Raw genomic sequence first — 12,966 nt, 5'->3', positions numbered from 1 at the left:
TCTTGAGTGTTATGGGAGCTGCATTCATCCAGGCAAGTGGAGAGTATTCCAACACACTCCTGCCTTGTGCCTTGTAGATGGTGGACAAGTTTTGGGGAGTCAGGAGGTGAGTTACCCATTGCAGGCTTCCTAGCCTCTGACCTGCTCCTATAGCCACAGTATTTATATAGCTAGTCCAGTTCAGTTTTTGGTCAATGGTAACCCCCAGGATATTGTTAATGGGGGAGTCAGTAATGGTAATGCCATTGAACGTCAAGGGGCGATGGTTAGGTTCTTTCTGGTTATAGATGGTCATTCCCTGGCACTTGTGTGGCGCGATGTTACTTGCTACTTGTCAGCCCAAGCCTGGATATTGTCCAGGTCTTGTTGCATTTGCGCATGGACTGCTTCAGTATCTGAGGAGTCACAAATTGTGCTGAACATTGTGCAATAATCAGTGAAAATCTCTACTTCCGGCCTGATGATGGAAGGAAGGTCATTGATGAAGCAGCTGAAGGTGGTTGAGCCTAGGACACTACCCTGAGGAACTCCTGTAGGGCTGTCCTGGAGCTGAGATAACTAACCTCCAACAACCACAAACATCTTCCTTTGTGCTAGGTATGATTCCAACCAACAGAAAATTTTCCCCAATTCCCATTGACTCCAGTTTTGCTAGGGCCCCTTGATGCCACACTCAGTCAAATGCGACCTTGATGTCAAGGGCAGAGATTAATGTACACACACTTGCTGATAAATGCTAGGTGCTGATAAATCAAGAGAAATCAGTAAGTTTACAAATAAAGGTCTCGTGTCTGTCAAACTCCATCGTACTCTACTTTGTCGCAAATGGAAACAGTCTATCATAAAAAGTGACAGAAAGCAACACATTTCATCCTTGAGTCCAAAATTTACAAACAATCTGATCACTGTTTGACTTTTGAAATTTACGTGCAGCTATAACTACTTGGATTGCAAGAGGAAAACTGCTTAAGCATTGGCTGTAAACAAAAAGACCGAGCATATCAGTTGCAAAATTCTGACCTGCCCTTGAGCACAGTTAACAGTCAGCAAACAGCTTCCAAGAGCAAGCAGAAGGGGGACTTCTGAAATAGCTCCGGATTTTGAAAATTTCTTTGGCCTTCACCACGAAGCCATTAATAAATATTAATTTGCTAACATATTACAGACAAAATACAAGAAAATTCACAACAAGATGATCAAATAAGCTTATAATAGTTGTGTGTGTTAGAAATGTCTTTTTGTTCATCAATCAACATCACAAAACCAGGTCATTTGGCCTTCACCACATTTGCTGTATCTGGGAGTTTGCTGTGAGTAAATTGGCTGCCACGTTTTCTACATGGCAACAGTGACTATACTTCAAAAGTATCCCATTGGCTATAAAGTGCTTGGGCTGACCAGTGGTCTTGAAAGGTGCAATATAAATGCAAATCTTTTATCTCTGAGAAGCATGGGTTTTAGGTCACAGAGGTACTCAAGACCCATCACTTGGTCTCAGCAGAATAATGAACTATAACCATGTAGTAGACAGTATCTCCAGCATGTTCCAATGTCACTTCAAGGGATGGACTGGACGCATGAGTATGCCATCTGTTATTTAAATTTTAATATGTTTTATTTGCAACCTATCTCTCTAATCATAGACGGTTGTAATATATGAATTGGAAATAGTAGTAGCAAGTGGGGAAAAAGAGTGCCATAATCTGAGTGCCCGAACCCATATTCCTGAAAAGAATACTGCTTTGACAACTTAAAATTTGGATTTATAAAGGGTCACTCAATAATTTCGAGAATCTTTGAGTGAAATTAGTTAAATCTCACATTTTCACAATGGCTTTTATGACAAGAGCTACAAAACAATATCATGTGAACAAAATCTAGAGGAAACAATAAAAATAAGGTCCTCTCATTGGGCAAATGCAACTCAAATTCATGCTCTTCTATTCTTCCAGATCCTGAATAAAACTGGGCACAATTGAATGTTATGTCTACAGGTGTTAGAGGTGATTTTATAAACTTCAACATAATGGCATTCAAATGAGGAATGATGAGACACTATTCCAATATTTTCAATTGCAATACATGAATGGATTATGGTATCCACATTTATAGACATTTTTGCTTCTAATTGTTAAAATAACAGATAGTTTAATGTACTATTTCTTGGTCAATAATTTGATATTGCTGTAGATCTTATCTCCTTTGATCCAGAAGCTAGACATTTATCAATAACCTGCTTGGTGCAGATTTCATGACCTTGAATCTTAATGACTCTCACTTGCAGTAATCCTCTTAGTGGATTACTTATGATATGGTTTTGCAGAATTGGTGAAATATTAATTTTGGATTGGAAATTTTACAGACAATATTTACATTTGCAATAATAGAACACAAAACGTTTGAATGCTGCCATACAAAACAAATGTAGGTATAGTAACCACAAAGGCATTAAAACCACCCAATTTGATAACTTCGGTCGAAGTTCTGAGAAACTCCTTTAGATGAAAAGAGCCTCTTGATTGGAAACTGCAGCCCAAATTCATCTTCTTGGAAGCTTGCAGTCTTGAAGCGAAATTGGATTTGTATCTCATGAGGCTTTCGTTTTATAGAGTTCTTAATTCTCAGAGGTTAGGCTAAATCGCAGTTCGCAGCAGAAGATCTGTCGTTGACTTATAAAATTCCTCTGGGGTGAGCTAATGCAAGATTAAGGTTTTCTGAGAACAAAGATGCCTACAAAATGAGATATGATTCAAATACACAATGGCAAAATGTCGTAACCATTTCAACATGATATGTATTTGAGCCGTGCTACTGAATCTACGTCTCATCCAGCATGAAACAAGAACCAACCAACAGAAAATGCTGGAAAAGTACTCAACAGGTCTGACAGCATCTGTGGAGAGGAACACAGTTGACGTTTTGAGTCCGAATGACTCTTCATCAGAACTAAGGAAAAATAGAAAAGAGGTGAAATATAAGCTGGTTTAAGGGGGGGTGGGACAGGTAGAGCTGGATAGAGGGCCAGTGATAGGTGAAGATTACCAAAAGATGTCATAGACAAAAGGACAAAGAGGTGTTGATGGTGGTGATAACAGCTATGAAATATGCTAATGGGGACATTAAGGGTGGAAAGCAGGATGAGCAAGGGACAGAGAGCCCTAGTGGGGGCGGGGTGGGGGGAATCGAAATAGGCTAAAAGACAGAGATAAAACAATGGTTGGAAATACATTTAAAAATAATGGAAATAGGTGGGAAAAGAAAAATCTGTATAAATTATTGGAAAAGGGGGGATCGGAAAGGGGGTGGGGAAGGAGGGGAGAGTTCATGATCTAAAGTTGTTGAACTCAATATTCAGTCTGGAAGGCTGTAAAGTAGCTAGTTGGAAGATGAGGTTCTGTTCCTCCAGTTTGCGTTGAGCTTCACTGGAACATTGCAGCAGGCCAAGGACGGACATGTGGGCATGAGAGCAGAGTGGAGTGTTGAAATGGCAAGCGCCAGGGAGGTCTGGGTCATGCTTGCGGACAGACCGAAGGTGTTCTGCAAAGCGGTCACCCAGTCTGTGTTTGGTCTCTCCAATGTAAAGGAAACCACATTGGGAGCAGTGAATGCAGTAGACTAAATTGAGGGAAGTGCAAGTGAAATGCTGCTTCACTTGAAAAGATGGTTTGGGCCCTTGGATGGTGAGGAGGGGGGAAGTAAAGGGGCAGGTGTTGCACCTTCTGCGGTTGCATGGGAAGGTGCCGTGGGAGGGGGTTGAGGTGTAGGGGGTGATGGAGGAGCGGACCAGGGTGTCCTGGAGGGAACGATCCCTGCAAAATGCCACCAGGGGTGGTGAAGGGAAGATGTGTTTGGTGGTGGCATCATGCTGGAGTTGGCGGAAATGGCGGAGGATGATCCTTTGAATGCGGAGGTTGGTGGGGTGATAAGTGAGGACAAGGGGGACCCTATCATGATTCTGGGAGGGAGAGGAAGGTGTGAGAGCGGATGCACGGGAGATGGGCCGGACACGATTGAGGGCCCTGTCAACCACCATGGGTGGAAAACCTCGGTTAAGGAAGAAGGAAGACATGTCAGAGGAACTGTTTTTGAAAGTGGCATCATCAGAACAGATGCGATGGAGGCGAAGGAACTGAGAGAATGGGATGGAGTCTTTACAAGAAGCGGGGTGTGAGGAGCTGTAATCAAGGTAGCTGTGGGAGTCGGTAGGATTGTAATGAATATTGGTGGACAGTCTATCACCAGAAATTGAGACTGAGAGGTCAAGGAAGGGAAGGGAAGTGTCAGGGATGGACCATGTGAAAATGATGGAGGGGTGGAAATTGGAAGCAAAATTAATTAATTTTTCCAGATCCAGACGAGAGCATGAAGCAGCACCGAAGTAATCATCAATGTACCGGAGAAAGAGTTGTGGGAGGGGGCCGGAGTAGGACTGGAACAAGGAATGTTCCACATAGCCCATAAAGAGACAGGCATAACTGGGGCTCATGCAGGTACCCATAGCCACACCTTTTATTTGGAGGAAGTGAGAGGAGGTTAAGCAGAAATTGTTCAGTGAGAGAACAAGCTCAGCCAGACGGAGGAGAGTGGTGGTGGATGGGGATTGTTCGGGCCTCTGTTCGAGGAAGAAGATATGATGGATATAATGGACTGGATACAGGAATAAGTAAGGGCAACACAGGACAGGGAGAGGTGGAGATATTCATGACAGTCAACCTCTGGGAAGAAGATGATGCCAACAAATGAACGAATGGGTAGAAGTGGTAAAGCTGAATGTCAGAATGAACAGTTGGCAGCAAAAAGGTTGTCTGCAGAATCTCCTCAACAGCCATCTAGTGCTCTCACATGAGTGGGCTCCCTACCAGGAAGTTGTGAGCATGATTAGCTGGAAGTGGGAATTCCAAGAAAAATTCTCAGTACAGAATCCCCGGCAAAGACTTCAATAACAATTACATTGAAAAGATAAGTAATGTATACATATTTTCTTCCTTGACTATGAAAAGCAAACAACAGAATGGATGCTATTCTATTTTCTCTAGAATAAAGGCTCTTCTCTCTTTTGCCGCAGGTTATTCAAATAACTTTAACATATCTGAATATTTACCTTTTATTCAGTAGTCTATAATGTACCCCCAATATAGTAACAGATTGCCTATTCTTTCTTAACTTTACCTGGAACAGTATCAATGAAAACTTTCTTTTCATGTCTTCAGTAAAACCAACATTGTTTTTATTCTCTTGTAATGGCACAGCCGATGGTAAGTGCTGAGTTGTTCAAATCCCAGAGGGATTTGAAACAACTGCCACAACTTGTTTTGCAATTTTTATAAATTTCGAGATGCATGCCTTGAATTGAGTATTAATAAGACCACCAAGTCTTGTAGGTTTTCACAAAACTAGATTAAACATTTATTAAGAAATGAAGTGATTTTAAGCACATACATATGTCTACAAATTATTACTATAATAACTTCTAAATCCGCTAATTAATCTGACTCCCAGTCACACTTTCATTAAGGCGACTGTAAGACACACAGATTTTGAAAGACTCAGGCAAGGTGACACACAATACCCTGAATCAGTCGAATTCAAAGTGAGTTTTCTTAACTTCAGTTCTTTGTAGACAGCAGCTTGAGGCTTAGATGCTGAAGGCTTTTTACGTTTGTTAGATCTAAAAAATGTCTACCTTTACACATAGCCTTCGCTCGCTCCTTTTTACATATTTTCCCCTTTGAATGCAACATTGTTTCCCTATGTCTTTGGAGTTAATCTTTCTCATAGCACTAAGTTTTACTAGTAATCTTTGGGGAAAATAAACACACAGGCCTGAATTTTCCCGTCAGAGATTTGGGGGCGGGGCCCGCTCGCCAAGGGGAAAATGACGCGGGATGATGTCAGGAGGAACCCCCAACGTCATCCCGGTCCCTTTAAATTTTTAGGAAAGCGGGCGGACAGCGAAATCAGCTGTCCGCTTGCTGACCTGTCAATGGCCAATTGAGACCATTGACAGAGTAATTAAGATAATTAAAGACCTGCCCGTCCAACCTGGCGGGCAGGCCAGCAGCCCCAGCAGGCTTCTGATAATACATGAAACCTCATCCACTGGCGGGATGAGCGCTTCCCATCGGGCAGGCCGCTGGACGGGCTTTAATTGGCCCGCTCACTCAAAATGGCGGCGGGCCCCGTTTCGGTGGCGGGGGTCAGCTGCTCGCCAGCCGCCGAGCCGGTGGGGCCCGCCCGCCATCCGAGGGCAAAATTCTGCCCACAGCTTCTAAACTTCACCTGCCTTAGAAACCCATTTCACCCCTCCTTTGAAAACAATCTCGTCTGGTTTATTTAAAAATGAAAATGTCCTTTTACACCTTACATTCTAAACTACCCCATGTTTACCATGTTTACATGAAAGCCTTCAGACCAGCCGCCTTTAATCCAATTAAGTCTCACACATACACACACAGATACCTCTATTTTATAATAAATTCCAATAACATTATGATATCTTCTTGACACTCTCATGTCTCCATTTTTTTTTACAGCGAGGAATGTTGCATGGGAGCAGTAATCATGAGGTGAGTGAAAGAACTGTGATACGTCAAGGAAACCAACATAAACCTAATATCCAACAAATAATTTAATTTGGGTGTCACACTTTTCAGAGAACTCATTTCTCTACAACCACTTCACCTAATCCAGGGTCGTGGGGAGTTGGGGCCTATCCCGACAGGCAATGGGCGCTGGGACGGGACACCAGCCCATCCCAGGGTGCCCGTGCGCATGCACACGCACAAGACGGACAATTTACCATAGCCTAACCAGCACGTCTTTGGATGGTGGGAGGAAACTGGAGCACCGGTAGAAACCCACACAGACACAGGGAGAACGTGCAAACTCCACACAGACAGACACCCGAGATCAGGTTCGAACCTGGGTCCTTGGTGCTGTGAGGCAGCAGCACTAACCATGATGCCACCCTTTTTAAAGAACTTCCATAACTAATTTCAACCTGACTAAAAAAGGTCACAATTTCTGTGTATTTCCAGGTGAGAAAGAGATTTATTTCTATTTCTTTCAATTTGGTACAGTGCATTTGTTGGTCATGATATGGTGGGCTCTACATTGGTGACACTAAACGCAGATTGGGTGCCTATTTTGTGGAGTGTGAACCCGAGTTTCTGGTTGCCTGTAATTCTATTTCTCCGCTCCACTCTGACCTTCTTCTGAGGGGGTGCAGAGGAGATTCACCATTTAAGGTGAAACATTTACGTTATGAAGAGAGGTTGGATAGACTTGGGTTGTTTTTGTTAGAGCAGGGAAGACTGAGGGGCGACCTGATCGAGGTGTACAAGATTATGAGGGGCATGGACAAGGTGGATAGGGAGCAGCTGTTCCCCTTAGTTGAAGGGTCAGTCACGAGGGGACACTAGTTCAAGGTGAGGGGCAGGGGGTTTAGGGGGGATGTGAGGAAAAACCTTTTTACCCAGAGGGTGGTGACGGTCTGGAGGGTAGTGGAGGCGGGTTGCCTCATATCCTTTAAAATGTACCTGGATGAGCCAAGTGCTGGTAAATGGGATTAGGTAGGTAGGTCAGGTGTTTCTCACGTGTCAGTGCAGACTCGATGGGTCGAAGGGCCCCTTCTGCACTGTGTGATTCTGTGATTCAGTCTTGGCCTCCTGCATTGTTTCAGGGAAGCACAACTTAAGCTCAAGAAGCAGCATGTTTTTCAATTAGGCACCGGACAACCTTCTGAACTCAACACCGAGCTCAACAATTTCGAATCATAACCTCTTCTCCTATTTCTTTTGTTTGCTTTTGGAAGACAGCTGAAGGTGGTGATTTTTCATTTCCCTATTAACACCTCTTCAAGACACATCTTTTGTTTCTTTACTTGTCTCATTACCACTTCTTTTTGTCTTGAGCCATCAAATCTTTTGTCATTTAATCTCTCCTGTCTTCCAAGCCATATATAAACTTGTTACATCTCTAACTTTTTCCAGTCCTGATGAAACGTTAACACTGTTTCTCTCTCTCTAGCGATGCTACCTGAGCTGAATTTTTCCAGCATTTTTGGATCAGATTTTCAATAGTTGCAGAATTTTGCTTTTGTATCATAATTTCTTTCAACCAACTATGCCCAAGTTGATCTTAAGCCAAAGCAAATAAACTGACAATAATATAATTAAATACACTGACAAACTCTATGTTGTAAGTGGTGGCCGAGTTAGTACTATTGATAGAGTTGATCAGCAGACACTTCTTAGATGGAAGCTCTTAGTTTTTATACAAAGGTACTCGGCAGCAACTACATGTGTGCTTTCACTTCAAACTCTATCTCTACACTACTAACTACAGAGGTAGTCCACGCTGCTCTTCTGTTGGTTACTCAAGATCATGTGATCTTCCTCAACAGCATTCTTCTTAAAGGTATATTACACACTAAGTAAAACCAGAACCACCACACACACTGTTAAAACATGCCATGATATGGCTATAAGTAAATTTGAAAACAATTACAAAGGAAAATTGGAAAGAGCAAAATTCCATTCATTATGTAGCAGGACTCACGTACAAGTTTACACTGGCTTAGAGGAGCAACTTTCAAAATATAACCAAGGAGAAACGAAATTACAGCTATCCTAAATATATTTAATTTAGGAAAACATATCCAAGATTTGTTTACATATTCCGTTAGAAAAGTTGCAACAGTTTTAGCTACGTAAACAATTCATCTCCATTTACCACATTGAGGCCTAAGCCTGAAGTGTTATAATGTACATGTTCAGCTGTAGCAGCCCTCATGCTTTTTATTTCTACTTTCAATGGGCAGTAAACATGTATACATACAACATCCAAGAAGTTAAAGACATATAGAAACCCAATAAAAACAGAAAATGCTGGAAAAACTCAACAGATCTGGCAACACCTCTGTGGAGAGAGAAACCAAGTTAACATTTTGAGTCCGTATGAATCTTCTTCAGGGCTCTGAAACATACATACAAGAAATTTAAGAATTTTGATTAAGTCCTTCAACAAAATACGTAAAACCTACATGAAACATATATAGAACACAAAACGTACATAAAACATGTAAAATGTACATAAAACACAAAACATACATAAAACATATATAAAACACAAAAAACATGCATAAAATGCAAAATGTACATAACACACAAAATGTACATATAACACAAAACGTATATAGTATTTCAGAACTGGAGGGAGAATTGAAATTGGGTCATACCTGCTAAGCGGGAGGGGAACTCATGAGGGGAAAAAAAATCTCTGGTGAATGGTAAGAGTTACTTAGGGAGGGAAGCAGCCTTGCTGGAAAAACCAGTTACCACCCAACCCTAGTTGCCCCCGAGAAAGTGATAAAATTGAGTTGCTTTTAAGGCCTCTTCAGAGGGCAGCTAAGAGACAAACTTATTGTTGGGATTGGGGTCGCCGACAGAGCAGACCAGGTAAGGTCCGGATGGCAGACTTTCTTCCCGAAGGGATATCAGTGAACCCATCGGGTTTTTAAATGACAAAACTGACAAGTTTCTTTTACCAAACCAGTTTTTTCATTTGCACGTTTTTTTTTAAACTGCATATAATTCCCAAACTGCTTTGGTGGGAGGTGAACATCCTTTCTCTGGATTATTAGTTCAATAACATAACCATTATGCTACTGCACCTATGAATGAAGGGAAAAGGGCGCTAAGGATCAATAAAAGTACCAAGAGTGCCTCTGTGGAGGGAGTGGTGGGGGGGAAGATAGTGACCAATGAGGCAGGTTTCAGTGAATTAATAGCTTAGTTGTGCTGTTGGATATTGATGCACGCAAATCTGAGAAAAAATAACTTACATTTACATTGCCTCTTTCTCGGGTCTCGCAATGTTCCAAGCATTTTATTTTTACAGGCTTACTTTTTGACGCGGGTCATTGTTAATGTGGGCAAACAGGACAGCCAATTAGCGCATAAGGTTCCACGAAAACTAATGAGAAAATGACCAGTTAGTTTGTTTTGGTAGCATTAATTGAGGGATAAATGTTGATCAAACAACATTAGAAGTAAGTTATGCAATTAAATAAAATTTAACCAAAATACATACATTTTAGTGTAAAAATTCAAACAGTTGATGTAATTTGAAATTTGTGTTAGGGTCATAAATTGTCAGAAATTTGCAGTTATTTTTAGTGAAGCATTTGCCTGCAATCTGATCAGATTTCTTTAAAAGGTCAGTTTTGGTTCAAGAGTTAATGTAGAATGAGTCTGAACAAAAGCTGTTTACGATATAAATGCAGTTTTTTTTGTCTATGAGTAAATTAAATAAGGAAATGGCTAATTGCTGCTTGAAGGCACACAGGAGATGATGTGGCAGCACTTAGTTAAACAGAATTGTTAAGAAGCAATTGGGCTCCAGGCCTAGTTCCATATACAGAAGAGGGCACTTTGAATTTGTCAGCAAAGCTATTTTAAAAGTAACTGGTAAACAGTGAACAAAAGCATCAGTAAATAAACACACTACATGATGTGATGAATTGTACAGACCTGGAATGTCCCATTTTCAACCTCTCGTGTGTCTGCTGAATTAGCCAACTTCCCAACTTTCAGTCAGCACTTCCCTTCCCTTCCCCAGGAATTCTTGAGATGTGTGAAACTCGGGTCCACTTTATACCCAAAATGTCATTTCGTCTGAACAAACTTAAAAATATTTAAATGAAGAAAAGTATTGTTAATGCTCCAATATTTCACATTATTACTGTTGAGATTTGATTTCTCTTGACTTCAAAATTTTCTACATTTTTTTTTGATCTGGGTGATCTTCAATAACAGCAAATCCATACTCCATCAATGGAACTCTAAACCGATTCATCCCAAGATTGCTTCAAGTTTGTAGTCTCCATTCAGACAAGCACCTCCGGTATGGGCTTGAGGTGATGATGTCACAATGTATTTTTTTTTTAACATTTATGATTCTTTCTAACAATATTCCCAGGCCAGATAACCAATTGTGGAATGATGTTTTTATGTTTTAAAGACTTCTTTTTGTGGCCCTGCTAAGCATTGCAGCTTTGGGACTGAAATTGCAATAATCTGCGATCTATAGTTCGGATCTGAAATCACCAGACCGTCAAGTCTAAATATCACTTTGATCTGCCTTCAACCTGGTTAGCAGACGTAAGAATTAGGAGCAAGAATAGGCCACGCAGCCCCTGTACCTCAACTCCACTTTCGCACCCTATCTCCCAATGTCTAAAAATCTATCGTTCTCAGTTTTGAATATACTTTTGAACTACTGAGCAACCCCCTCCACCCCCGAGGGGTCGAAAATTCCAAAGATTCCTAACCATCTGAGTGAAATTTCTTCCCAGTTCAGTCACAAATGCCTGACCCCTTATCCTGAATCTATGACCCCTAGTTTTAGACTTCCCAGCCAGGGAAACAACTTTGCCTTTCAGCATCTATCCTGTCAAGCCCTTTAACAATTTTATACATTTCAATGAGACCACCTCTCACTCTTCTAAACTCCAGGGAATACAGACTCATTCTACTTAGTCTCTCTTCATAGGCCTCTCATCTCAGGAATTATCTTGTGAACCTTTGCTGCAAACCCTCTAAACCAAATGTATCCTTCCTCAGGTAAGGGGACCAAAATTGTTCACAAAACTGCACTAAAGCCCTGTATAATTCTTGCAAAACTTAATTTATCTTATATTTCAAACCCTTTGTAAGAAAGGCTAACATATCATTTGCCTTCTTAATTTATTGCTATACCTGCACATTAACTATGATTCATGCATATGGCCACCCAGGTCCCTCTTTACACCAACAGTCTCTCACCATTTCAAAAATATTCTGCTTTTCTATGCTTCTTATAAAAGTTGATAATCTCATTGATAATCTCACATTTCCCCACATTATACTCCACCTGCCATCTTCTTACCAACTCACTTAAACTGTCTATATCCATAATCAGCCTCTTTGCATCACTGTCCCAGTTTCCCTGTCTTTCCCCACCTAACTCTGTATCTTCCTCAACGTTGGGTGCATTAAACTCCTGTCTCTCATCCGTGTCATTGATATAGATTGTAAATTGCTGATACCCTAGCATTGGTCCTTTGGGCACCCCACTAGTTATAACTTGCCAACCTGAAAATGACCCATTTATTCCTACTCTACTTTTTTCTCTGTTAACAAATCCTGAATCCAAGCTAACATAATACCCTGAATACCACGAACCCTAATCTTGTGTTAACGACCTTTTGTGGCTCCTTATCAAATGCTTCCTGAAAATCCAAATATCCTTCTACTGGTTTTCTCTTTATCATGTTATTTACACTCTCCAATAGATTTATCAAACGCGACTTCCCTTTCATAAAACTGTGTTGAGCTTGTCTAAACATGCTGTGATTTTCTAAGTGCACTGTTAACATGACCCTAAAAAAAAATCTAGCATTTTCCCAATGTCAGGCCAACTGGCCCACAGTTTCCATTTTTCTCTCTCCTTTTTTGAATAGCGAGGTTGCGTTTTCTACCTTCCAATCCACAGAGATTGTTCTAGAATCTAGGAAATTCTGGAAGTTGAAAACCAATGCAGCCATTTCTTTTAAAACCCAAGGATGTAGGGCCATCAGATCCAGAGATGTAAAAACAAAAAACTGCGGATGCTGGAAATCCAAAACAAAAACAGAATTACCTGGAAAAACTCAGCAGGTCTGGCAGCATCGGCGGAGAAGAAAAGAGTTGACGTTTCGAGTCCTCTTGACCCTTCAACAGAACAGTTCTGTTGAAGGGTCATGAGGACTCGAAACGTCAACTCTTTTCTTCTCCGCCGATGGATCCAGAGATGTGTTGGCTTTTGGTCACATCAATTTCTTCAGTAGTTTTTCTTCACTAATATTAAGTTTCTCACTCTCAGTAGACCCTTAGTTCCCCATTAATTCTGGAATATTTTTCATGCCTTCCATTGCGAAGACAAATA

This window comes from Cetorhinus maximus, chromosome 9 (genome assembly GCF_964194155.1).
Source record: "Cetorhinus maximus chromosome 9, sCetMax3.hap1.1, whole genome shotgun sequence".
NCBI classification, from domain to species: Eukaryota; Metazoa; Chordata; class Chondrichthyes; order Lamniformes; family Cetorhinidae; genus Cetorhinus; species Cetorhinus maximus.
Note: the sequence above shows the minus strand (reverse complement) of the source record.